Raw genomic sequence first — 14738 nt, forward strand, 5'->3', positions numbered from 1 at the left:
CCACCCCATCCCTCCAAGTACTGGGATTTAAAGTGGTGCATGGACACCACCACCACCACCACCACCACCACCACCACCCAGCAATAATCCTGTTCTTATCAATATTGCTGTAACACAAGTACTCATTAGATTGTTGTGCTAGCTGGTTTTTGTCAGCTTGACCCAAGCCAGGGTCATCTGAGAAGAACTTTAACTGAGAAAACGCCTCTGTCAGATTGACCGGTAGGCAAGCCATTAAATGATTATGTGGGAGGGGCCAGCTCACTGTGGGTGGTCCCACCTCTGGGCACAAGGTCTAGGGTTGTGTAAGAAAGCAGGCTGGATGCTGAGTGGTTGCCATTAATCCCAGCACTCTGGAGGCAGAGGCAGGTGAATCACTGTGAGTTCAAGGTCATCCTGGTCTACAGAGCTATTTCCAGGACACAAAGAAATCCTGTCTTAAAAAAAAAAGTCCTGGGGTTGGGGATTTGGCTCAGTGGTAGAGCGCTTGCCTAGCAAGCCCAAGGCCCTGGGTTCGATCCCCAGCTCCGGAAAAAAAAAAAAAAAAAGGAATAGAAAAAAAAAGTCCTTGTAGTTTTAGTATATATTTAATTTGCTATTTGTAGTTATGGTAAGTATTTATAGTTATTACTAAACTGCCTTGTGAGGACTTAGTACCAATCCAAGTTTGGGAAGAATTGTTTGGAAAAATATGGCTAGATATTAGAGACACATGTACTAGGTCACAGTTACTGTACTTGAGTTTCAATTTCAAGAAGTGAGTTAAGAGCACAGATGTGGATCATCCACCAGAGCCAAGATTCCGAATGTCTTTCTCCATAGCAACCGTTGGACAGAAGCTCCCAGCACCTCTCCTGATACCATGAGTCTTGTTCTCTCTAGTCATCGTTCTCAGAAAGGAAACAGTGTGTTCTCTCTCTGCTGTGGTTCAGAAGGAAGACGAAGCCACATTTTAAAGCTCTCTGTAGACATCGTCCAGACCAGAAGCGGTATTTTAGAAGTGAACACTCCCAGAGTCAGGCCAAAGGCGAGCAGTTCACAAGGGACCTGGAGAATTTCTGCCTCTGGAGAGATTTCCAAATAACGGAAACTTTAGGCCCAATTATGTTCACTCGGATGAGAAGAACTGCCAGCCGAGAGAAGCTTTACTTTGAGGCTGGGCCAGGAGCTGAAGTCAATACAACCAAACATTGGCTTAAGAATGTGGTCTTCTACAAAGATGTGGGATTCTTGGAGCAAAAAATAGGCACCCTTTTGGGAGGTCTTTGTTTTTATATAATGGAAGATTTTACTCTACAGCTTTCTGTTCCCTGCTTCTGTTTTAAATCCTAGCTCCCCCTCTGAGACTGACAGAAAAGAAACAAAGATAGGGTTGCACTACAGAGGGAAACAATTCATTCTCCCTCTCCCTCCCCCTTCCCTTCCTCTCCCCCTTCCCCCTCTCGTTGTTGTTGTTGTTGTTGTTGTTGTTGTTGTTGTTGTTGTTGTTGTTGGGAGGAATTGGTCCTTTGCTTTGGTTTGAGACATGACTTTGTCTATCTCTTGCTCCCTTGTTGGTGGGAGCTCATCATGGAGCCCACAATTGGCCTCAAACTCACAGCAATCCTCCTGTTTTAACCTCTCAAATACCGAGATTATAGATGTGCACACTGCACTTGACCAGGTTTCCTTCCACATGCTTTCTATGTATGTGTGTACTTTGATTCTTTGTCGTTTGTCTGCATTTTTGTCTTGTTTTGTTTGTTTTGTTGTTTGAGACAAGCTCTCACTACTGTGTATTTCTGGCTGGCCTGGAACTTGCTATGTCGACCAGGCTGACATCAAACTCACAAGAGATCTGAATCTGCCTGACTCCGATTCCTGAGTGCTTAAAGGTATGACGATGATGCAGTTTTATAAAAGTTTCCAGGACTTCTTGGGGGGAAATGAACCATTAAAAAAAAGAAGAAGACTTTTCCTAGGCGGCTGCCGAGGATGGCGGAGGGGCAGGTTCTAGTATTGGATGGCCGGGGCCATCTTCTGGTCTGCCTGGCGGCCATTGTGGCCAAGCAGGTACTGCTGGGCCGAAAGGTGGTGGTTGTACGCTGTGAGGGCATCAACATTTCTGGAAATTTCTACAGAAACAAGTTAAAGTATCTGGCCTTTCTCTGAAAGCGGATGAACACCAACCCGTCTCGAGGCCCCTACCACTTCCGAGCCCCAAGCCGCATTTTTTGGCGCACTGTGCGAGGCATGCTGCCTCACAAGACCAAAAGAGGCCAGGCTGCCCTGGAACGCCTCAAGGTGTTGGATGGGATCCCTCCACCCTATGACAAGAAAAAGCGGATGGTGGTCCCTGCTGCCCTCAAGGTTGTGCGGCTGAAGCCTACCAGGAAGTTTGCTTACCTGGGGCGTCTGGCTCATGAGGTCGGGTAGAAGTACCAGGCAGTGACAGCTACTCTGGAGGAGAAACGGAAGGAAAAGGCAAAGATCCATTACCGGAAGAAGAAGCAGCTCTTGAGGCTAAGGAAACAGGCAGAAAAGAATGTGGAGAAGAAAATCTGCAAGTTCACAGAGGTCCTCAAGACCAATGGACTCTTGGTGTGAACCCAATAAAGACTGTTTGTGCCTCATGCCTGCCTGGCCTGCCCTTCCTCCACCGCCGACCAGGGATGTGGGGACCAAAGGGTCCTTAGTCACTGCTCCTGTAGGTAGAGGGTGCATTTAGACAGCTGAGTGAGAGCTCATCACTTGCTTGAGTTTTAGATTAAAGTGATAACCATGGAATGACCTGATCTTCAGTGTTCAAAATGAGTAGCAGGGCTGCCCCACCCACCTGCCCCAATACCATATTCTGAAGCTATGAGAAGTGAGGGCTACCCACCTGGGCTAGGACTTAGAAGTTCACACTGAAGATGATGGCCACATTCAGGTGCTGCCTTTGCTGCTGCCCAACAGACCACAAGGCAATATTTTTCTGGAGGGTTCTATGTGCTAATAAATTATTTGACTTAAAAAAAAAAAAGAAGAAGAAGAAAAAGAAGATAATGTTCATGTAGGGTGAGCCCTTAGAGATTTCTTTATTTCTTGAAGAAATTCGAGCCTCTGTCTTTGAATAATCTATCAGTTGAAGCAAACAAGTCACAAGAGGGAGTCAGACGTGGTCATTTCAGCGCCATGAGCAGCGTGTGTACTCAACGACAGGGAACAGTATAAACCTGGCGTTCACAGTGCTGGCTTACAAGTGCTTCTAGGCTCCGAGGACTCGCAATATCGACCATAGTAGAATGCTTGCCTATCTTGGAGTCCATCTATACCATCTATACCCCAGCATGGACATGGAATGGACAAATTCGGAAAATTGGTCCTCTTCTCCATGGGGATCTCAAGGCTCAAGCTGCCCTGCTGTGCAGCAAACCCCTTCATTCACTAAGGAACTCTCTGCCCCACCCCCTTTCATAATGACTAAGGAAGATTAGAAATCTCACTCAATGGGTAAAGTGCTTCATCCGCATGAGCATGACCTGAGTGACTAGTCACAAGAACCTAGCTGCTAGACTCGAGCAGCTGAGAGTAGTGTGAAGTCAAATCTAGGCTGTCTTAAGGGTCCCTCTGCTGTGAAGAGACACCATGACCAAAGCAACTCTTATAAAAGATACTTAATTGGGGCTGGCTTACAGGCTCTGGGGTTCAGTCTATTAACGTCATGGCAGGCCTGGCACTGGAGGAACTGAGAGTTCTCCATCTTCATCCACAGGAAGCCAGGAGCAGACTGTCTACCAGGTGACTAGGAAGAGGGTCTCAAAGCCCACCCCCACAGTGACACACTTCCTCCAATAAGGCCACACCCACTCCGGCGAGGCCACACCCACTTCCCACGGTACTCTCATAAACGTTCTGAGGGTTATCCATACTCCCCCTGGGCTGTGGGTGAAGAAGCCGAACTTCAGATGGGAGTCTGGTTGCTTCCCGAAGTTGTGTATCTGCAAGCTTGTATAGCTCAGGCCCAGTGCTCAAAGCCGGCCCTCGTAAGGTCACCAAGAAGTCACCGTGCAGATGGAGCTGGCGGTCCGGTCCGTCTGTGCTGGTTAATAGTGAAGCACTCGTGGTTTTTTTTTTTTTTTTTTGGTTCTTTTTTTTTCGGAGCTGGGGACCGAACCCAGGGCCTTGCGCTTCCTAGGTAAGCGCTCTACCACTGAGCTAAATCCCCAGCCCCAGCACTCGTGGTTCTTGGGGTGCCTTGTTGTTACCTCTATGTTAACCATGATTTGGGGAATTTTTTTTTTATTTTGTGAGTTTCTTGGTTTTGTTTTGGGGTTTTTTTTTTTGATGACAGGATTTCTTCTCTGTGTAGCCCTGGTTGTCCTGGAACTCTGTAGATCAGGTTGTCCTTGAACTCAAAGATTTGCCCGCCTCTGCTTCCTGAGCGCTGGCGTTGAGGCTGTGTGCCACCACTGCTGGGCATTAACCGTCACGTTTTCACTTCTGCATCTCATAATGTGTTGATAAGGAGCTTCCAGAAACGAAACTAAACTTCCCTTCCACAGTAGTGAATTCCTGAAGAATTAGGAATTACAAGGGCCCATCCAGATGGCACACGAGGAAAAGGTAATTTAAAAAAAAAAAAATCTTATGTCCTTTGTCCTTTCGCCTGCCTGTATGTATGCACAAGGGTGTCAGATACCCCGCAACTAGTGTCACAGAGCTGTCATGTGGGTGCTGGGGATTAAACCAGGAAGAGCAGCCAGTGTTCTTAACCACTGAGCCACATCTCCAGCCCCTGGTAAAGCTGACTCTTGACAAGATAAACAACCAGAGTCTGATCCCTGGAACCTAGGGGGCAGGAGAGAAAACCAAGTCCCAGAAGTTGTCTTCTGACTGCTACCTGTGCTATTTGGCATTTATACACACACACACACACACACACACACACACACACACACACACACACACAGAGAGAGAGAGAGATGTTACAAAAATGAATTAGAGCCAGATGGTGGCATACTCCTTTATTCCCAGCAACCAGGAGACAGAGTCAGGTATGGATCTCTGAGTTCGAGGCCAGCCTAGGGAGATAGATGTTTTGGTCAATAAAATACTACCTGCTGCAAAAGCAGGAGGGTCTGAATTTAGAGCCCCAGTGCCCATGTAAAAATGCTGGACATGGTAGCCACCTGTCTGCAGTCCCAGCACTGGTGAGGGAAGGACAGTGGATCCCTCAAGTGCACTGGCCAGCTGAAATGGTAAGTTTGAGGGTCAGCGAAAGACACAGCCCTCACGGGCTACCGAGATGGCTTAGTGGTTGGGCGCACTGACTGCTTTTCTCAAAGGTCCTGAGTTCAATTCCCGGCAACCACATGGTGGCTCACAAGCATCTGTAATGGGATCCGATGCCCTCTTCTGGTGTGTCTGAAGAGAACAACAGTGTAGTCACATACATAATTAATAAACAAATAATTAATAAAAATAATTTAAACAACAACAACAACAACAACAACAACAACAACAACAAAAAGCTACCCACTACAACCAAGACAGGCAAGGGAGGCTCCTTTACTGGGACTTAAGCCCAGGCTGGAGGACCTCACCTCTAACTGCAAGGACAGCCGACATAGATAATGGTAGCTGCTCACCGCACCAAGGAAATGACAGACACAACTGAGTAATTGGCTGTCATGGGCACTTGTTTTCCTTTTCTTTATTTGTTCCATTTATTCCTTTGTTGATAGGCTCATCTAGGGACAAAGTCTTACCATGTAGCCCAGGCTGATCTCTAATTCGCTGCAGTCCACTGCCCCAGCCTCATAAAAGCTGAAATCACAAGTGTCTGCCCACAGGCCTGGTGTGTGTTTGTGTGCAAGCATTCCTGCCTTGAGGTCTGCAGGCTGAGGGCCATGACTCAGCTCAGGAACTGTTGAGCCTCTCCTCTTGCTGATGTCATCCTCTTTCACAACCATCCTGGCCTGTGCTTGTTTGGGGCTTTAATGATGAGGCTGAGGCTCACATACTAGGGCCAGTGGACAATGGTCCAGTTAATGCTGCACCATGCTGGGCATGAGGGTTCATGCCTGTTAATCCTAGCTCACTGGAAGCTAAGCAGGAGCATCTCTCTGAGTTATAGGCCAACCTGAGCTACAGCGTGGGACCTTGTCTTAAAAACCAGCGAGGGCTGGAGAGATGGCTCAGTGGTTAAGAGCACTGACTGCTCCTCCAGAGGTCCTGAGTTCAATTCCCAGCAACCACATGGTGGGTCACAGCCATCTGTAATGGGATCAGATGCCCTCTTCTGGTGTGTCTGAAGAGAGTTACAGTGTACCTATATATATAATAAATAAATAAATCTCTTTAGAAAAGCCAAAAATACAATATATATAGGCTTCGAGAAAATGTGTATGCATGTATGTGCCTGCATGTGTGTGCCTGTATGTGTATGTACATGTGTGTTGTGTGTGTTGTATGTACTTGTTAATATAGATGTGTATGAGTTGCATGCATGTATGTGAGCACGGGTGTGAAGACCCAAGGCTGAAGTCAACTGTCTTTCCTCCCATCTATGGTTTTAAGATTGGCAAAGCTTCCTGGTTTCAAGGACACACACACACACACACACACACACACACACACACACACGCCTGTTTCTTCCCAGTCCCCCATTGCTGGCGTGTTATAGACACATGTCTCCACACAGTTTTTTATGCGGGTTCTGGGGATCTGAATTCAGTCAGGTCCTCAGGTTCTAGAGCAGACGCTTTACCAACTGAGATGTCTTCCCCAGCCCCTGGGTACAGCATTTTAAATGATCTCCTCCGTATCTACGTGTAAAGCTCAGAAGAACTCGACCACCGAGTTAAGGAGCAAAGGGAACAGCCATGACATAAAGTCATGTGCCAAGCCTTTTATGCTACTTCAGTCACCCGTCAGACGTTGTCTGGAGGATACAGTGAAAAGCCAGTGTTTTTTAAAGGTCTCCTTCAAGTTCTGAGAAGTATCCTAGGCAACCGTTACCATAACCCCCATCAGAGGTCTTATCTGCTGCAGACCGCTGGAAAATGCATAATGCATGGCCCAGCTGTGGGACCTCCAAAATTAGGAATTTTCAAGTCAAGAACAAATGCTGTGTTTTCGTTCTGACAGGTTGGTATTGACATTGATTCTGGGACCCCACCAAAGACATTTCATGAGACAAGCAAGGATTTTCTAGTCAGCAGCTTTCCCTGCTTCCGTTGGGAGAGTGCATAGCTTGGTTTAATCATGTGGGGCCGGCCGCCTGTGTAAACCTCTCAGCTTTGGGACCTAGTCTATGACTTTATCACAGAATCACTGAAGTATGCTCTCAGTGGGCTTCAAAGTAAGGGCTCAGAGTTTATTTTCTTTCTGTCCCCTTTAAGTAGACAGTGTGCACCATTCTAAACCCACGGTACAGACTTCTAGCTCGAGGGCTGAAGACGTGGCTCTGTTGGTTGAGTGCTTCTCTGGCATACTCAAAACTCTGGGTTCGATCCCCAGCCTTGCATAAACTCGACCTGCAGCATGCACCTGTCTAATTCCAGCTTTCAAGGGAGGAAAAGGTAGAATGATCAGGAGTTCAGAAGTTCAAGGCCATGCCCAGCTACATAGTAATTTCAAGATCAGCTAAGTCACCTGAGACTCTGTTCTATTGTTTTGTTTTACTTGGTTGTTGTTGTTTTGTTTTTACAAAAAAATGAAGGCTGATCAGTGGTGGCATTTACCTTTAATCCCAGCATTCAGGAGGCAGAGGCAGGCAGAACTCTAGGAGTTCGAGGCCAGCCTGGTCTACAGAGTGAATTCCAGAACAGCCAAGATTATACAGAGAAACCCTGTTTCAACCCCCCTCCCCAAATTAATTAATTAATTAAAATTAAATACTGTCTGGGTTTGATGCTGTGTGCCTTTAACCTCAGCATTTGGGGAACAGAGGCAGGAGGATTTCTTTGAGTTAGATGTCAGCCTGAACTACATGGTGAATTCCAGGCTAGTCAAGGCTAAATAATGAGACTCTGTGTCTAAGGAGTCTTCAGGCACAGTTCCACCTGTTTCCACTCATCTAAAACTCTAAAAGCAGGAAACGAATCTTGGATGGTCTGTGTACCTGTCTGTGGTGTGTTTGTATGTGTGTACAGGTGTGCTCTCTCATGCATGGATACCAGAAGTCAATGTCAAGTGTCTCTAAGGTTCTACCGTCGTCGTCGTCGTCCTCCTCCTCCTCCTCCTCCTCCTCATCATCATCATCATCATCACCACCACCACCACATTTGTCTATTTGTATATATGTGTGTATGTTGTGGGTACATATGTACCATAGCGTGTGTGGAAGTCAGAAGAGAGCTCATGGGAAGTAATCCTGCCTGTCTACTGTGTGGGTCCCAGGTATTGAACTCAGGCCATAAGGTTTGGCAGAAGGCACGTTTATTCATTGAGTAAACAGTAAGCTATTTTCTGGCCTTCTACCTTGTTTTGTTTTTGGTTTTGTTCGTTTGTTTGATTTGTATTTAAGATTTATTCACTTCGGGGCTGGGGATTTAGCTCAGTGGTAGAGCGCTTGCCTAGGAAGCACAAGGCCCTGGGTTCGGTCCCCAGCTCCGAAAAAAAGAACCACAAAAAAAAAAAAAAAAAAAAAAAAAAAAAGATTTATTCACTTCATGCTGGGCGGGGGTGGAGCACGCCTTTAATCCCAGCACTTGGGAGGCAGAGGTCGATCTCTGTGAGTTTGAAGTCAGCCTGGTCTACAGATCAAGTTCTAGAACAGCCAAAGCTACCCAGAGAAACCCTGTCTCAATAAATAAATAAATAAATAAATAAATAAATAAAAACAAAAAGGTTTTATTTTATTTTATGTGCATATGCATTTGCCTGAATGTCTGTTGTACTTGTGTGCCTGGTTCCCATGGAGCCCCTAAGAGAGTGTCCATCACCTGGAACTGAATTCTGAACTGTGAGCTCAACCAGGGTCCTCTGAAAGGACAGCAGGAGTGATTGACTGCTGAGACCTCCCTCTAGCCCCGCCCACCTTGGTTCTGAGTTTCTCCTGAAGCTGCGGCTCACACTGTGGCAGGCTGGGCTGGCCACTGCCATCTCTGTAATACGGAAGGCGCTGGGGTTACGTGTGCTAGCATGCCTGGTGTGTTGGGGATCCGTGTCTTCACGCCTGCTCAGCAGACAGTTAACCCACCGAGCCGTGTCTGCAGCTCTGAGCTGTTCTTTAAAGAGCTAAGGATATGGCTTGGCTGTAGAGTACCTGCCTCGCATATACGAGACCCTGAGTTTGAGCCCCAGCACTGAAAAAAAAAAGATTTTTAATATAAAGCTATACCTATTCGTGTTTTTTCCCCTCAGTCACCATCCTGGGTGATTAATGGCCCACGGAAGTCCAGACCCAGTTCCCAGCAATGTTTGCCTTTCTCATCTTCCCTAAGCAATAAAAATTTTAATGGCACACATAGCCACCCAGAATGGACATGATTTCTGGCTGTCCTTGTCGGGCAAGCGTGGCCAATGGACTAAATTAGAACCAGCAGGACAGATGGATGGGAAATCTCTGTGGCTCACAACCCTTCACTTTGTCCTTTTTCTTTGTTTTGCTGTTGGTCCGTTCCCTCCCCTGCACTGTCCCTCCCCTGCACCCTTACGTTTGGAATCTGACGTCACCGGAAGTACTGATGCCTGAAGGTTTTCCAAAGCAGATCGCTACTGTTCAATTTGTCTGTCTTGCTAAGTATCTGTTATTTGGGGTTTTCTTTCACTCGAGGCCAAGCGAAATCGTTACTAATTCAGTGGCGAATGGTGTAAGCGAAGGGACCAGAGGAGGTGGTCCTTGGTGACAAAATTAGTAGTGGCAAGGCTTAACCGAGACTTCGTCGTATGGGCAATGACTTCACATGATTTTAATAATTTCAGATCATTTCCTCTTCAGATCCTCACGGTAACTACCCGAGTCGGAGAGATGAAGGTAGTACCTTGAGACCTCTAAACTGAAGCCCTCCCTGCTCTGCCCTGTTGGCCTGAGGGCCCGTTTTTTTTTTTGTGTTTTTTTTTTTTTTTTTTTTAACTATCTTGCCCCAACACCTGGCTCATGAGCCAAGGACAGGCACAGCAGACAATACAGATTTTATCAGTTTTATTTCAAAAGCTTTTTGCAATTATAAATTTCTCTTACATAGCATATATGAACACGCAGGCAAAAAACCGATACATATACACATATGCATGCACATGCACAGGGATATGAGTATACATATATGCATGTTTGCGTGTGCATTAGAAGGTGTCCGATTCCCTGGAAGGGACCGTTAGGAGCCTCCATGTGAGCAAGGAGAAGTGAACTTGAGCCCTCTGGAGGAGCCACAAGTGCACCTAACCACTGAGTCAGCTCCCCAGCCTTGATTCTAATTTCTTTACAAGGACAATGACGTCAAAGTTTAGAGAGAGTCTGAGTGATGTCCCTCCACAATTCATGTCTTGAAACTCTCCCCCTTAGTAAGTGTGGAGAGAAGGCCTTCTGAAGTCGTCGAGGTTAAATGAGAACATCAAAGTGGCACCAGCATCCTTACAAGGACAGAGAGACACCGGGGTTACACATAGAGGGGAGCATGGAGAAGCCCAGGCTGTCTACACTGACCTAGGGCTTCAAGTTTCCAGAGCTGTAATGACATAAAGTTCTTAGGCATTTATTGTGTCAGACACAGTTTGGGTAATTCTACCCAAGACTTAATCCTGACCTCTTCCCTGCTAACACTAGGATCTCAGCCCCAGCAACCACCCTGCTTCCTTGTGGAGTCTGCTGGGATCCTACAGGACACGTGCCAGACTTGAACTGGTTTTGAATTATAGAAAACACCAAACATATATAAAATCCTAAGGCACATGCTACTGTACCTTCATGTACCCTTCACCCAGCTTTATCAGCGATGAACTCGAGGTAACACGCCCACTCCCTGCTTCCCTTTATCCCCAACATTATACCCCCCCACCCACACACAGGTTCAGTTCTTTATTGGGTATGTTAACAAAAGCAGTTTAGTCAAAAAGACCAAAGCCCATGTCATCTTCCGACTCCTCAGATTCTTCCTTCTTTGTTTCTACTTTCTTCTCCTCAGCTGGGGCAGCAGCAGTGTGGATGGGGCTCCCAATGTTGACAATAGTCAGAGCCTTTGCAAACAAGCCAGGCCAGAAAGGTTCAACACTGACACCAGCTGCTTTAATGAGGGCACTGATCTCATCCTCCGCGACAGTCACCTCGTCATCGTTGAGCAGGATGAGGGCGGAGTAGATGCAGGCGAGCTCGGAGACGGACGCCATGTTGTGGACTCTCGGCACGGTGCTAGTTGTCCAATAAAGTGAGGGCCTCACCCCAATGCAGTCTTAGCTTCCTCGGAAGAACCGAGCACCTTGGCGGCAACTGAGAATAGGGCCCCAACATTATTTTAAAGCCAAAACTCAGACATCCATCCGATGGTTCCATCGGCAAACTCTTGGGCGCGAGTCTCTAAAATACAAGGGATGCTATCAATCTTTGTTTACTTCCGCATTGGTTGGGTTTTTGTCAACTTGACACAAGCAAGAGTCATCTGGGAAGAGGGAATATCAGTGAAGGGACTGTCTCTATCGGGTTGGCCGGGAGGCAACGGTGGGATGTTATCTTGATTGATGGTTGATTCGGAAAAGCCCAGTCGACTGTGGGAGGCAGGTGGTCCAGGGTGCTATAAGAAAGCAGGCTGAGCAAGCGTAAGCAGCAGCCCTCCAGCTTTCTGCTTTAGGTCTTGCCTCTAGGTTCCTACCTTGAGTCCCTCCCCAGGACTTCCTTTCCTCATGGAGTGTGACCCGAGAGTTGTAAGCTGAAACAAATCGTTTCTAATCCTAAACTGGTTTTGATCAGTGTTTATCACTGCGACAAAGAGGCCTAACTAGGACAGTTTGCTTCTTTGGGTTGCTATTGCCTGTGAGGTGGGTGAGAACCTGGCTTTAGGGCCTTCCTCTTGTCTTCAAGAGGGGCTGGGTTCAAGGAAACTGCTCGAATAGAGAGCCCAGCACTCATGAGGGTCATCACTTGGTTTAGTGTTCTGTAGTTACTGGGTTTAGCATCTTAGCATTGATTGGACCATGGTAAGGGCTTTGCATTTTCATGTTGGTTTTTCTTTTAATTATATTTTTTTTGTTTCGTGTATGTGTGTGTGTGGGGGGGGGGGGGGGATACATGCCACAGCGTGCATGTAGAAGTCAGGGGACACCTTGTGAGAACCGATTCTCTCTTTCCACCATGTGGGGCTCAGGAACTTAGTCAAACCCTTTTACCTGCCGAGCCTGAGCCACCTCCCCAGTTCTTTATTTTCATCCTGCCCTGGAACTTAAAAAATTATGTCTGGTTCTGGCTGCAGCTACCAATGCAGTAAACAGATAACAATTAAGGAGACTGCTGTGCCAGGCTCTCTCTGTAAAGAAATTATCACACTCTAGGACTTTAACCTGAACTGCTCATTTTCTCAGCAGTCCCTGGCCCAGGGGTGACACCATCATCCTTCCAAATGGGTCAATCTAAACACAGGAGTCAGACTGGGGATGTCGCTCAGCACATGAGCATATGTGCCTTGCATGCATGGAACCCTGGGTTCTTCTATCCCAGCACCATGTGAATAGCTGCAATCATGCCCACCTGAAATCCCAGCTTTAGGGAGGTAGAGTCAGGGGAATCCGAAGATCAAGGCCAACTTCTGCCTGCGACTCAGTTAGTTCAGGGCCAGCCTGGGATACATTAGATTCTGTCTCAAAATGAATGATTTAATATATAAAGCCTGGGGGCTGGAGAGACAGCTCAGCGGTTAAGAACACTGACTGCAGGCTGGAGAGATGGCACAGTGGTTAAGAGCACCCGACTGCTCTTCCAGAGGTCATGAGCTCAATTCCCAGCAACCACATGGTGGCTCACAACCATCTGTAAAGAGATCCGATTCCCTCTTCTGGTGTATCTGAAGACAGCTACAGTGTACTTATATATAATAAATGAATAAATCTAAAAAAAAAAAAAAAAAAAAAAAAGAACACTGACTGCTCTCCCAGAGGTCCTGAGTTCAATTCCCAGCAACCGGGTTACATGGTGGCTCACAACCATCTGTAATGGGATCTGATGCTCTCTTCTGGTTTGTCTGAAGACAGTGACAGTGTACTCACATATATGAAATTAATTAATAAATCTTAACACACACACACACAAACATAAAATAAAATAAAATAAAAAACTGGTCTCTTTTTGTTTCCTCCCTCCCCTTCAGTCTCTCCCACAACCCCACCACGCAAGTGACCACCACATCCTGCCAACTTCTGTATAAGAAGAACAGGGAAGGGAAGCTGGTTTTGAGCGGTCTTTGCAGGACAAGCTTTCTTTTTGGGGTGTAGCTTCCCCCAGGTACTGGTGGCTTATTTGGGAGGTGACTGCAGGAAGCTCTGTGAGTGAATGAGGAAGTAGGACAGGGGAACGTGACAGAGACACCGGTGTGGGCTCCTGATGGCTTTATTCCTTTACACAACCTGGGGGGAGGGGTCAGCCTGAAGAGTGCCTCCTGAGAGACTATAGAGGACTCACAGAGAATTGTCCCCTGGAAGGAGAGGAAGCTAGAGGATGTTTCCACCCATTCCTGAGTCCTGTTGTTTGGGTTATTGGGGGTTTGGCTGGGTGGTGTTACAGACTCACAACTGTTAAGTGCACATCCTACCCCTGGGATACCCCACCAGTTAGTTCCCTGGAGCCTGTGTATTCGTGTTGGTCCAGGGTGCTTACCTCTGCCGCTTTACCATCTGTGTGCATGGGTAGGGAAGCATAGATCTGCGGCCAAGGAAGGGTTAGGAGGCAAAAGGCCTGAGGCCAGAAGCCATAGTGAGGCTGGTACAGTAGCTCAGTGGGTAGAGTTAATTGCCCATCACTCATGAAGCCCTGGATTTGACTCCTGGATCCCATAAACTGGATGTAGTGGTGTCGGTATGATGCCAGCATTTGTAAAATGGAGGCAAGGGGATTATCCTTGGCTACCTAGCAAATTAGAGGATAGCTCCGGCTCCGTGACACCCTATCTCCAAAGCCCAAATCAAAGCAGAACAAAGGAAGGTGTTGCTCACAGGGGAAATGTCCCTCAGCTTCTGAGGGCTGAAGAGCTATGAGAGGTCCAGCACATTCTACAGAAACATGGATGTCGAATATCAGACGGCCCCACTCTCTCCCCCTTTCTGACGATTTAAAGGCGTCACTGTTTCTGTTTCCTCACTGCCAGCGTCCCAGGCAGAGCCAGCAGGCCTCCTCCACTTGGTTCTTTCCTCTTTAACCACATTTGCCTCTTGTCAGCCCCCGATGGCGGGATGGAGGTGGCAAGGACATTTCCATTCTTTCTTTTGACAATGTTTTGACGACAGTAAGGTGGACGTTTGGACGTCCACAGGGAGATTTTCGTTTGGAACTGGTGAATATTTCCCTATCTAGAAAAGGGCCTGTTGTGTTTATGCCCAGGAAATTCCTTCACTTGTCAAAAACACCCTTAAGGTTTTGGTGGGACAATCCAGAGGAAACAGCAACGCTCTTTACTCCTTTGTCTGGCTAAAGATTTCTGGGCCATGTCAGTATCCATTTCCTTTGGTAAGAGTGGGTCTTAAGTTTTATTAAATTTACTCACATTCAAAGCACACTCTCATTGCTGACAGGTATATGCTACATTTACCAGAAAGTAGGAACACAAGGGGCTTCTGTGTGGTTTCTTTAA

At 47.0% G+C, this 14738-nt stretch overlaps 2 pseudogenes across 1 annotated transcript; one reads left to right on the forward strand and one right to left on the reverse strand.

Annotated features, from left to right (window-relative positions):
* Nucleotides 1–1959: 1959 nt before the first annotated feature.
* Nucleotides 1960–2612, forward strand: Rpl13a-ps6 (ribosomal protein L13A, pseudogene 6; annotated as a pseudogene).
* Nucleotides 2613–10099: 7487 nt separating this feature from the next.
* On the reverse strand, nucleotides 10100–12935 carry LOC120098252 (60S acidic ribosomal protein P1-like; annotated as a pseudogene). Its single transcript, XR_015642610.1, has one exon. The product of XR_015642610.1 is annotated as a 60S acidic ribosomal protein P1-like, transcript variant X2 (transcript).
* Between the last annotated feature and the right edge of the window lie 1803 nt (nucleotides 12936–14738).

The sequence above is a fragment of the Rattus norvegicus genome, chromosome 18 (assembly GCF_021556685.1).
Source record: "Rattus norvegicus strain SHRSP/BbbUtx chromosome 18, alternate assembly SHRSP_T2T, whole genome shotgun sequence".
Classification (NCBI taxonomy): Eukaryota; Metazoa; Chordata; class Mammalia; order Rodentia; family Muridae; genus Rattus; species Rattus norvegicus.